General features: G+C 56.2%; 2 long non-coding RNA genes across 5 annotated transcripts in view; one reads left to right on the top strand and one right to left on the bottom strand.

Moving 5' to 3' along the window:
• LOC120407587 overlaps positions 1–12,360 on the top strand; it is a 62,726-nt gene that overhangs the window by 911 nt on the left and 49,455 nt on the right. The window lies entirely within an intron of this gene.
• Positions 1–12,360, bottom strand: part of LOC120407588 — a 204,630-nt gene that overhangs the window by 159,435 nt on the left and 32,835 nt on the right. The window lies entirely within an intron of this gene.

The raw sequence follows: 12,360 nt of genomic DNA, 5'->3' as shown, positions 1-12,360 counted from the left end.
ACTGCCCTGGGAACTGCAGGGCACCAGTGCATGTGGGGCTGGCTGCAGATAGGGGCGTGGGGCAGGGCTAGCTGGAGGCAGGGAGTGACACGGGCTGGCTGTGGGCAGGTGATGCAGACGGGCGGGCTGCGGGCAGGGGGTGGCTGCGGGCAGGGGGTGCAGGCAGAGGCTGGCTGTGGGCAGAGGCTGGCTGTGGGTGGCTGTGGGCAGGGGGTGGCTGGGGGCAGAGGGCGGCTGTGGGCAGGGGGCGGCTGCGGGTGGCTGTGGGCAGGGGTGGGGTGGGCGCTGTGGGCAGGGGCTGGCTGCGGGCAGGGGCTGGCTGGGGTGGCTGGGGGCAGGGGTGGGGCAGAGGGCTGGCTGCAGGCAGGGGCTGGCTGGGGGTGGCTGTGGGCGGGGGGTGGGGAAGCGGGCGGGTGGGGGCAGGGGCTGGCTGGGGGTGGCTGCGGGCAGGGGCTGGCTGCGGGCAGAGGCGGCTGGGGTGGCTCGGGGCAGGGGCTGGCTGCGGGCAGAGGCGGCTGGGGGCAGGGGCTGGCTACGGGCAGGGGCGGCTGGGGAAGGGGCTGGCTGCGGGTGGCTGCGGGTGGCTGTGGGCAGGGGTGAGGGGCAGAGGCGGCTGTGGGCAGGGGTGAGGCAGAGGGCAGCTGTGGGCAGGGGCTGGCTGCGGGTGGCTGGGGGCAGGGGCTGGCTGGGGCAGAGGGCAGCTGTGGGCAGAGGCGGCTGCAGGGGCTGGCTGGGGCAGGGGCTGGCTGGGGTGGCTGTGGGCAGGGGTGGGGCAGGGGCGGCTGTGGGCAGGGGCTGGCTGCGGGTGGCTGTGGGCAGGGGTGGGGCAGGGGCGGCCGTGGGCAGGGGCTGGCTGTGGGCAGGGGTGGCTGCAGGTGGCTGCGGGCAGGGGCGGCTGCGGGCAGGGGTGGCTGGGGGGGTGGCTGGCAGGGGTGGCTGCGGGCAGGGGTGGGGCAGGGGCGGCTGCGGGCAGGGGCTGGCTGGGGGTGGCTGGGGGTAGCTGTGGGCAGGGGGTGGCTGTGGCAGGGAAGGCGGGGGAGGGGAGCAGATACTCACAAGGGGGGGGGCTGGGAGCAGCAGGACGCAGCCAGGGACTCACCAGGCAGCAGCAGGCGTCCCAGGGCCAGAGGTCCAAAGAGCAGGAGCAGCAACAGGGCCAGGAGACAGCTCACATGGATCTCGCAGCGCAGCGCCACCCGGCGGCCAGGAGGAGGAATCACACGCTTCCCAGGCAGAGCCCATCAGAGCGTCCCTCGCTAGGAAGCTAGTTAACAAGCGGTTCTAAAACCGCTTCTAAATTTAACAACGGGTTCGCGCGAACCCGTGTGAACTGGCTCCAGCTCACTCTAAACCTAGCTGCAGGTCCCCTAGCCATAGGAACCCTAACCCTAGCTCCATGTTCCCTACCCATAGCAACCCTAACCCTACGGCGGGAAGACCTACCCATAGGTACCCTAACCCTAGCTCCACGTTCTCTACCCATAGGAACCCTAACCCTACGGCGGAAAGACCTACCCATAGGAACCCTGACCCTAGCTCCAAGTCCCCTACCCATAGGAACCCTAACCCTAGCTCAAGGTTCCCTACCCATAGCAATCCTAACCCTAGCTCCAAGTCCCCTACCCATAGGAACCCTGACCCTAGCTCCAAGTCCCCTACCCATAGGAACCCTAACCCTAGCTCAAGGTTCCCTACCCATAGCAATCCTAACCCAGCTCCACCTTCCCTACCCATAGGAACCCTAACCCTACGGCGGGAAGACCTACTAATAGGTTCCCTAACCCTACCTCCAGGTCCCCCACCAATAGGAACCCTAACCCTAGCTCCAAGTCCCCATCCCATAGAAACCCTAACCCTAGCTCCGCGTTCCCTACCCATAGGAACCCTAACCCTAGGGCTCGAAGACCTACCCATAGGTACCCCAACCCTAGCTCCACGTTCCCTACCCATAGGAACCCTAACCCTAGCTCCACATCGCCTAGCCATAGAAACCCTAACCCTGGCTCCAAGTCCCCTACCCATAGTACCGCTAACACTACGGCGGGAACACCTACCTATAGGTACCCTAACCCTAGCTCCAAGTCCCCTACCCATAGGAACCCTAACTCTAGCTGCACATTCCCTACCCATAGGAACCCTAACCCTACGGTGGAAATACCTACCCATAGAAACCCTAACCATAAACCTTAACCCTAGCTCCAGGTCCCCTACCCATAGGAACCCTAACCCTACGGCGGAAATACCTACCCATAGAAACCCTAACCCTAACTCCAAGTCCCCTACCCATAGGAACCTTAACCCTAGCTCCAAGTCCGCTACCCATATGAAACCTAACCTTAGCTCCCAGTCCCCTACCCATAGCAACCCTAACCCTAAGGCGGGAAGACCTACCCATAGGAACCCTCACCCTCGCTCCACGTTCCCTACCCATAGAAACCCTAACACAAGCGAGGGAAGACATACCCATAGGTACCCTAACCGTAGCTCCACGTTCCTACCCAAAGGAATCCTAACCCTAGCTCCAAGTCCCCTACCCATAGGAACTGTAACCCTAGCTCCAAGTCCCCTACCCATAGGAACCCTAACCCTAGCTCCACATCGCCTAGCCATAGGAACCCTAACCCTAGCTCCACGTTCCCTACCCATAGGAAACCTAACCCTAGGGCGGGAAGACCTACCCATAGGTACCCTAACCTTAGCTCCACGTTCCCTAACCACAGGAACCCTAACCCTGGCTCCAAGTCCCCTACCCATGGGAACCCTAACCGTAGCTCCAAGTCCCCTACCCATAGGAACCCTAACCGTAGCTCCAAGTCCCCTACCCATAGGAACCCTAACGCTAGCTCCAAGTCCCCTACCCATAGTAACCCTAATGCTAGCTCCACATCACCTAGCCATAGGAACCCTAACCCTAGCTCCACGTTCCCTACCCATAGGAACCCTAACCCTAGGGCGGGAAGACCTACCCATAGGAACCCTAACCCTAGCTCGAAATTCTTTACCCATATGAACCCAAACCCTGGGATAGGAAGGCCTACCAATAGGAAACCTAACCTAGCTCCAAGTCCCCTACCTATAGGAACCCTAAACCTAGCTCCAAGTCCCCTACTGATAAGAACCCTAACCCTAGTTCCAGGTTCCCTACCCATAGGAACCCTAACCCTAGGGCTGCAAGACCTCCCCATAGGTACCCTAACCCTAGCTCCACGTTCCTTAACCACAGGAACCCTAACCCTGGCTCCAAGTCCCCTACCCATAGGAACCCTAACCGTAGCTCCAAGTCCCCTACCCATAGGAACCCTAACCCTATGGCGGGAAAAAGTACCCATAGGAACCCTAACCCTAGCTCCACGTTCCCTACCCATAGAAACCCTAACCCTAGGGCTGCAAGACCTACCCATAGGTACCCTGACCCTAGCTCCAAGTCCCCTACCCATAGGAACCCTAACCCTAGCTCAAGGTTCCCTACACATAGCAATCCTAACCCTAGCTCCAAGTCCCCTACCCATAGGAACCCTAACACTAGATCCACGTTCCCTACCCATAGGAACCCTAACCCTACCTCCACGTTCCCTACCCGTAGGAACCCTAACACTAGCTCCAAGTCCCCTACCCATAGGAACCGAAACCCTAGCTCCAAGTCTCCTACCCATAGAAACCCTAACCCTACGACGGGAAAACCTACCCATAGTAACCCTAACCCTAGCTCTAAGTCCCCTACCCACAGAAACCCTAACCCTATGGCGGGAAGACCTACCCATGTGAACCCTAACCCTAGCTCCAAGTCCCCTACCCATAGGAACCCTAACCCTAGCTCCACGACCTACCCATAGGAACCCTGACCCTAGCTCCAAGTCCCCTACCCATAGGAACCCTAACCCTAGCTCCACGTTCCCTACCCATAGGAACCCTAACCCTAGGGCGGGAAAACCTACCCATAGGAACCCAAACCCTAGCTCCAAGTCTCCTACCCATAGGAACCGAAACCCTAGCTCCAAGTCTCCTACCCATAGGAACCGAAACCCTAGCTCCAAGTCTCCTACCCATAGGAACAGTAACCCTATGGCGCGAAGTCCTACCCATAGGAACCCTAAACCTAGCTCCCAGTCCAGTACCCATAGGAACCCTAACCCTAGCTCCACATTCCCTATCCATAGGAACCCTAACCCTAGGGCTCGAAGACCTACCCATAGGAACCCTAACCCTAGCTCCATGTCCCCTACCCATAGGAACCCTAACCCTAGCTCCACATCCCCTACCCATAGGAACCCTAACCCTAGCTCAAGGTTCCCTACACATAGCAATCCTAACCCTAGCTCCAAGTCCCCTACCCATAGGAACCCTAACACTAGATCCACGTTCCCTACCCATAGGTTCCCTAACCCTAGCTCCAAGTCCCCTACCGATAAGAACCCTAACCCTAGCTCCAGGTTCCCTACCCATAGGAACCCTAACCCTATGGCGGGAAGACCTACCCATGGGAACCCTAACCCTAGCTCCAAGTCCCCTACCCATAGGAACCCTAACCCTAGCTCCACGTTCCCTACCCATAGGAACCCTAACCCTAGCTCCACGTTCCCTATCCATAGGAACCCTAAACCTAGGGCAGGAAGACCTACCCATAGGAACCCTAACCCTAGCTCCAAGTCCCCTACCCATAGGAACCCTAACACTCGCTCAACGTTCCCTACCCATAGAAACCCTAACCCTAGGGCTGCAAGACCTACCCATAGGTACCCTAACCCTAGCTCCACATTCCCTAACCACAGGAACCCTAACCCTGGCTCCAAGTCCCCTACCCATAGGAACCCTAACCGTAGCTCCAAGTCCCCTACCCATAGGAACCCTAACCCTATGGCGGAAAAACCTACCCATAGGAACCCTAACACTAGCTCCAAGTCCCCTACCCATAGGAACCCTAACCCTAGCTCCACATCGCCTAGCCATAGGAACCCTAACCCTAGGGCGAGAAGACCTACCCATAGGAACCCTAAACCTAGCTCCAAGTCTCTTACCCATAGGAACCCTAACCCTAGCTCCACGTTCCCTACCCATAGCAATCCTAACCCTACGGCGGGAAGACCTACCCATAGGAACCCTAACCCTAGATCCACGTCCCTTACCCATAGGAACCCTAACCCTAGGGCTCGAAGACCTACCCATAGGAACCCTAACCCTAGCTCCAAGTCCGCTACCCATAGGAACCCTAACCCTAGCTCCACGTCCCCTACCCATAGGAACCCTAACCCTAGCTCCAAGTCCGCTACCCATAGGAACCCTAACCCTAGCTCCACGTCCCCTACCCATAGGAACCCTAACCCTAGGGTGGAAAGACCTATCCATAGGTTCCCTAACCCTAGCTCCACGTCTCTACCCATAGGAAACATAACCCTAGCTCTACATTCCCTAACCATAGGAACCCTAACCCTAGCTCCACGTTCCCTAACCATAGGAACCGTAACCCTATGGAGGGAAGTCCTACCCATAGGAACCCTAAACGTAGCTCCAAGTCCAGTACCCATAGGAACCCTAACCCTAGCTCCACTTTCCCTACCCAAAGGAACCCTAACCCTAGGGCTCGAAGACCTACCCATAGGTACCCCAACCGTAGCTCCACGTTCCCTACCCATAGGAACCCTAACCCTCGCTCCATGTTCCCTACCCATAGGACCGCTAACACTATGGCGGAAACACCTACCCATAGGAACCCTAACCCTAGGGCGGGAAGACCTACCCATAGGTACCATAATCCTTGCACCACCTTCCCTACCCATAGGAACCCTAACCCTGCGGCGGGAAGACCTACGCATTGGTTCCCTAACCCTACCTCCAGGTCCCCCACCAATAGGAACCCTAACCCTAGCTCCAAGTCCCCATCCCATAGAAACCCTAACCCTAGCTCCACATCGCCTAGCCATAGGAACCCTAACCCTAGCTCCACGTTCCCTACCCATAGGTACCCTAACCTTAGCTCCATGTTCCCTAACCACAGGAACCCTAAACCTAGCTCCAAGTCCCCTGCCAATAGAAACCCCCATAGGAACCTTAACCCTAGCTCCCAGTCCCCTCCCCATAGGAACCCTAACCTAACCTACCCACAGGAACCCTAATCCTAGCTCCAGGTTCCCTACCCAAAGGAATCCTAACCCTATGGCGGGAAGACCTATCCATAGGAACCCTAACCCTAGCTCCAAGTCCCCTACCCATAGGAACCCTAACCCTAGCTCCAAGTCCCCTACCCATAGGAACCGAAACCCTAGCTCCAAGTCTCCTACCCATAGAAACCCTAACCCTACGACGGGAAAACCTACCCATAGGAACCCTAACCCTAGCTCCAAGTCCCCTACCCATAGGAACCCTAACCCTAGCTCCACATCGCCTAGCCATAGGAACCCTAACCCTAGCTCCACGTTCCCTACCCATAGGAGCCCTAACCCTAGGGCGGGAAGACCTACCCATAGGAACCCTAACCCTAGCTCCAAGTCCCCTACCCATAGGAACCCTAACCCTATGACGGGAAGACCTACCCATAGGAACCCTAATCCTAGCTCCCAGTGCCCTACCCATAGCAAACCTAACCCCATGGGGGAAAGACCAACCCATAGGAACCCTAACCCTAGCTCCAAGTCCCCTACCCATAGGAACCCTAACCCTAGCTCCAAGTCCCCTACCCATAGGAACCCTAACCCTAGCTCCACGTTCCCTACCCATAGGAACCCTAACCCTAGGGCGGGAAGACCTACCCATAGGTACCCTAACCCTAGCTCCAAGTCCCCTACCCATAGGTACCCTAACTCTAGCTGCACATTCCCTACCCATAGGAACCCTAACCCTAGCTCCACGTTCCCTACCCATAGGAACCCTAACCCTAGCTCCAAGTCCCCTACCCATAGGAACCCTAACCCTGGCTCCAAGTCCCCTACCCATAGGAACCCTAACCCTATGGTGGGAAAACCTACCCATAGGAACCCTAACCCTAGCTCCAAGTCCATTACCCAAAGGAACCCTAAACCTAGCTTCAGGTCCCCTAGCCATAGGAACCCTAACCCTAGCTCAAGGTTTCCTACCCATAGCAATCCTAACCATAACTCCAAGTCCCCTACCCATAGGAACCCTAACACTAGCTCTACGTTCCGTACCTATAGGAACCCTAACCCTAGGGCGGGAAGACCTACCCATAGGTACCCCAACCCTAGCGCCATGCTGCCTACCCATAGGATCCCTAACGCTACAGTGGGAAGACCTGCCCATAGGAACCCTAAACCTAGCTCAATGTTCCCTACCCATACCAACCCTAACCCTCGCTCCAAGTTCCCTACCCATAGGAACCCTAACCCAGCTCCAAGTCCCCTACCCATAGGAACCCTAACACTCGCTCCAAGTTCTTTACCCATATGAACCCAAACCCTGGGATGGGAAGGCCTACCAATAGGAACCCTAACCCTAGCTCCAAGTCCCCTACCTATAGGAACCCTAAACCTAGCTCCAAGTCCCCTACCCAAAGGAACCCTAACCCTAGCTCCACGTTCCCTACCCATAGGAACCCTAACCCTAGGGCAGGAAGACCTACCCATAGGAACCCTAACCCTAGCTCTAAGTCCCCTACCCATAGAAACCCCAACCGTATGGCGGGAACACCTACCCATGGGTACCCTAACCCTAGCTCAATGTTCCCTACCCATACGAACCCTAACCCAGCTCCAAGTCCCCTATCCATAGGAACCCTAACCCTCGCTCCACGTTCCCTACCCATAGGGCCGCTAACACTACGGCGGGAACACCTACCCATAGGTACCCTAACCTTAGCTCCACATTCCCTAACCACAGGAACCCTAACCCTGGCTCCAAGTCCCCTACCCATGGGAACCATAACCGTAGCTCCAAGTCCCCTACCCATAGGAACCCTAACCCTAGCTCCACGTTCCCTACCCATAGGAGCCCTAACCCTAGGGCTGGAAGACCTACCCATAGGAACCCTAACCCTAGCTCCAAGTCCCCCACCCATAGGAACCCTAACCCTCGCTCCGCGTTCCCTACCCATAGAAACCCTAACCCTAGGGCGGGAAGACCTACCCATCGGTACCCTAACCATAGATCCACGTTCCCTAACCACAGGAACCCTAACCCAGCTCAAAGTCCCCTACCCATAGGAACCCTAACCGTAGCTCCAAGTCCCCTACCCATAGAAACCCTAACCCTACGACGGGAAAACCTACCCATAGGAACCCTAACGCTAGCTCCAAGTCCCCTACCAATAGGAACCCTAACGCTAGCTCCAAGTCCCCTACCGATAAGAACCCTAACCCTAGCTCCAGGTTCCCTACCCATAGGAACCCTAACCCTATGGCGGGAAGACCTACCCATGGGAACCGTAACCCTAGCTCCATGTTCCCTACCCATAGAAACCCTAACCCTAGGGCTGCAAGACCTACCCATAGCTACCCTAACCCTAGCTCCACGTTCCCTAACCACAGGAACCCTAACCCTGGCTCCAAGTCCCCTACCCATAGAAACCCTAACCCTACGACGGGAAAACGTACCCATAGGAACCCTAACCCTAGCTCCAAGTCCCCTACCCATAGGAACCCTAGCCCTAGCTCCACATCGCCAACCATAGGAACCCTAACCCTAGGGCAGGAAGACCTACCCATAGGAACCCTAAACCTAGCTCCAAGTCCCTTACCCATAGGAACCCTAAACCTAGCTGCAGGTCCCCTAGCCATAGGAACCCTAACCCTAGCTCCACGTTCCCTACCCATAGCAACCCTAACCCTACGGCGGGAAGACCTACCCATAGGTACCCTAACCCTAGCTCCACATTCTCTACCCATAGGAACCCTAATCCTACGGCGGGAAGACCTACCCATAGGTACCCCAACCCTAGCTCCACGTTCCCTACCCATAGGAACCCTAACCCTAGCTCCACGTTCCCTACCCATAGGAACCCTAACCCTAGGGCGGGAAGACCTACCCATAGGTACCCCAACCCTAGCTCCATGTTCCCTACCCATAGGAACCCTAACCCTAGCTCCATGTTCCCTACCCATAGGAACCCTAACCCTAGCTCCACATTCCCTAACCATAGGAACAGTAACCCTATGGCGCGAAGTCCTACCCATAGGAACCCTAAACCTAGCTCCCAGTCCAGTACCCATAGGAACCCTAAACCTAGCTCCACGTTCCCTACCCATAGGAGCCCTAACCCTAGGGCAGGAAGACCTACCCATAGGAACCCTAACCCTAGCTCCAAGTCCCCTACCCATAGGAACCCTAATCCTGGCTACAAGTCCCCTACCCACAGGAACCCTAACCCTAGCTCAAGGTTCCCTACCAATAGCAATCCTAACCCTAGCTCCAAGTCCCCTACCCATAGGAACCCTAACCCTAGCTCCACATTCCTTACCCATAGGAACCCTAACCCAGCTCCAAGTCCCCTACCCATAGGAACCCTAACCCTAGCTCCAGGTCCCCTACCCACAGGAATCCTAACCCTACGGTGGAAATACCTACCCATAGAAAACCTAACCTTAGCTCCCAGTCCCCTACCCATAGGAACCTTAACCCTAGCTCCAAGTCCCCTACCCACAGGAACCCTAATCCTAGCTCCAGGTTCCCTACCCATAGGAACCCTCACCCTACAGAGGGAAGACCTACCCATAGGAACCCTAACACAAGGGAGGGAAGACATACCCATAGGTACCCTAACCGTAGCTCCACGTTCCCTACCCAAAGGAATCCTAACCCTAGCTCCAAGTCCCCTACCCATAGGAACCGTAACCCTAGCTCCACGTTCCCTACCCATAGAAACCCTAACACTAGGGCTGCAAGACCTACCCATAGGTACCCTAACCCTAGCTCCACGTTCCCTAACCACAGGAACCCTAACCCTGGCTCCAAGTCCCCTACCCATAGGAACCCTAACCGTAGCTCCAAGTCCCCTACCCATAGGAACCCTAACCCTAGCTCCACATCACCTCGCCATAGGAACCCTAACCCTAGGGCGGGAATACCTACCCATAGGAACCCTAAACCTAGCTGCAGGTCCCCTAGCCATAGGAACCCTAACCCTAGCTCCACGTTCTCTACCCATAGCAACCCTAACCCTACGGCGGGAATACCTAACCATAGGTACCCTAACCCTAGCTCCACGTTCTCTACCCATAGGAACCCTAACCCTACGGCGGGAAGACCTACCCATAGGAACCCTGACCCTAGCTCCAAGTCCCCTACCCATAGGAACCCTAACCCTAGCTCAAGGTTCCCTACCCATAGCAATCCTAACCCTAGCTCCAAGTCCCCTACCCATAGGAACCCTAACACTAGCTCCACGTTCCCTACCCATAGGAACCCTAACCCTAGGGCGGGAAGACCTACCCATAGGTACCCCAACCCTAGCTCCACGTTCCCTACCCATAGGAACCCTAACCCTAGCTCCACGTTCCCTACCCATAGGAACCCTAACCCTAGCTCCACGTTCCCTAACCATAGGAACCGTAACCCTATAGCGGGAAGTCCTACCCATAGGAACCCTAAACCTAGCTCCAAGTCCAGTACCCATAGGAACCCTAACCCTAGCTCCACATTCCCTACCCATAGGAACCCTAACCCTAGGGCTCGAAGACCTACCCATAGGAACCCTAACCCTAGCTCCAAGTCCCCTAACCATAGAACCCTAACCCTCGCTCCATGTTCCCTACCCATAGGACCGCTAACACTATGGCGGAAACACCTACCCATAGGAACCCTAACCCTAGCTCCAAGTCCTACCCATAGGTACCCTAATCCTAGCTCCAAGTTCCCTACCCATAGGAACCCTAACCCTAGCTGGAAGACCTACCCATAGGAACCCTAACCCTACCTCCAAGTCCCTACCAATAGGAACCCTAACCCTAGCTCCAAGTCCCCATCCCATAGAAACCCTAACCCTAGCTCCACATCGCCTAGCCATAGGAACCCTAACCCTAGCTCCATGTTCCCTACCCATAGGTACCCTAACTCTAGCTCCACGTTCCCTAACCACAGGAACCCTAAACCTAGCTCCAAGTCCCCTGCCAATAGAAACCTTAACCCTAGCTCCAAGTCCGCTACCCATATGAAATCTAACCTTAGCTCCCAGTCCCCTACCCATAGGAACCCTAACCTTACCTACCCACAGGAACCCTAATCCTAGCTCCAAGTTCCCTACCCATAGAAACCCTAACACAAGGGAGGGAAGACATACCCATAGGTACCCTAACCCCAGCTCCACGTTCCCTACCCATGGGAACCCTAACCGTAGCTCCAAGTCCCCTACCCATAGGAACCGAAACCCTAGCTCTAAGTCCCCTACCCATAGAAACCCTAACCCTACGACGGGAAAACCTACCCATAGGAACCCTAACCCTAGCTCCAAGTCCCCTACCCATAGGAACCCTAACCCTAGCTCCACATCGCCTAGCCATAGGAACCCTAACCCTACCTCCACGTTCCCTACCCATAGGAACCCTAACCCTAGGGCGGGAAGACCTACCCATAGGAACCCTAACCCTAGCTCCAAATGCTTTACCCATATGAACCCAAACCCTGGGATGGGAAGGCCTACCAATAGGAAACCTAACCCTAGCTCCAAGTCCCCTACCTATAGGAACCCTAACCCTATGGCGGGAAGACCTACCCATAGGAACCCTAACCCTAGCTCAAAGTCCCCTACCCATAGGAACCCTAACCCTAGCTCAAAGTCCCCTACCCATAGGAACCCTAACCCTAGCTCAACGTTCACTACCCATAGGAATCCTAACCGTAGGGCAGGAAGACCCACCCATAGGTATCCTAACCCTAGCTCCAAGTCCCCTACCCATAGGAACCCTAACACTCGCTGCACGTTCCCTACCCATAGGTACCCTAACCCTAGCTCCACGTCCCCTACCCATAGGAACCCTAACCCTGGCTCCAAGTCCCCTACCCATAGGAACCCTAACCCTGGCTCCAAGTCCCCTACCCATAGGAACCCTAACCCTATGGCGGGAAAACCTACCCATAGGAACCCTAACCCTAGCTCCACATCGCCTAGCCATAGCATCCCTAACCTAGCTCCACGTTCCCTACCCATAGGAACCCTAACCCTAGCTCAAGGTTCCCTACCCATAGCAATCCTAATCCTAGCTCCGCGTTCCCTACCCATAGGAACCCTAACCCTAGCTCCACGTTCCCTAACCATAGGAACCCTAACCCTAGGGCGGGAAGACCTACCCATAGGAACCCTAACCCTAGCTCCACGTTCCCTACCCATAGGAACCCTAACCCTAGGGCGGGAAGACCTACCCATAGGAACCCTAACCCTAGCTCAAAGTCCCCTACCCATAGGAACCCTAACCCTCGCTC

The sequence above is a fragment of the Mauremys reevesii genome, linkage group 6, assembly GCF_016161935.1.
Source record: "Mauremys reevesii isolate NIE-2019 linkage group 6, ASM1616193v1, whole genome shotgun sequence".
NCBI lineage: Eukaryota > Metazoa > Chordata > Testudines > Geoemydidae > Mauremys > Mauremys reevesii.
Note: the sequence above shows the minus strand (reverse complement) of the source record. Positions and strands in the feature narration are given on the sequence as shown.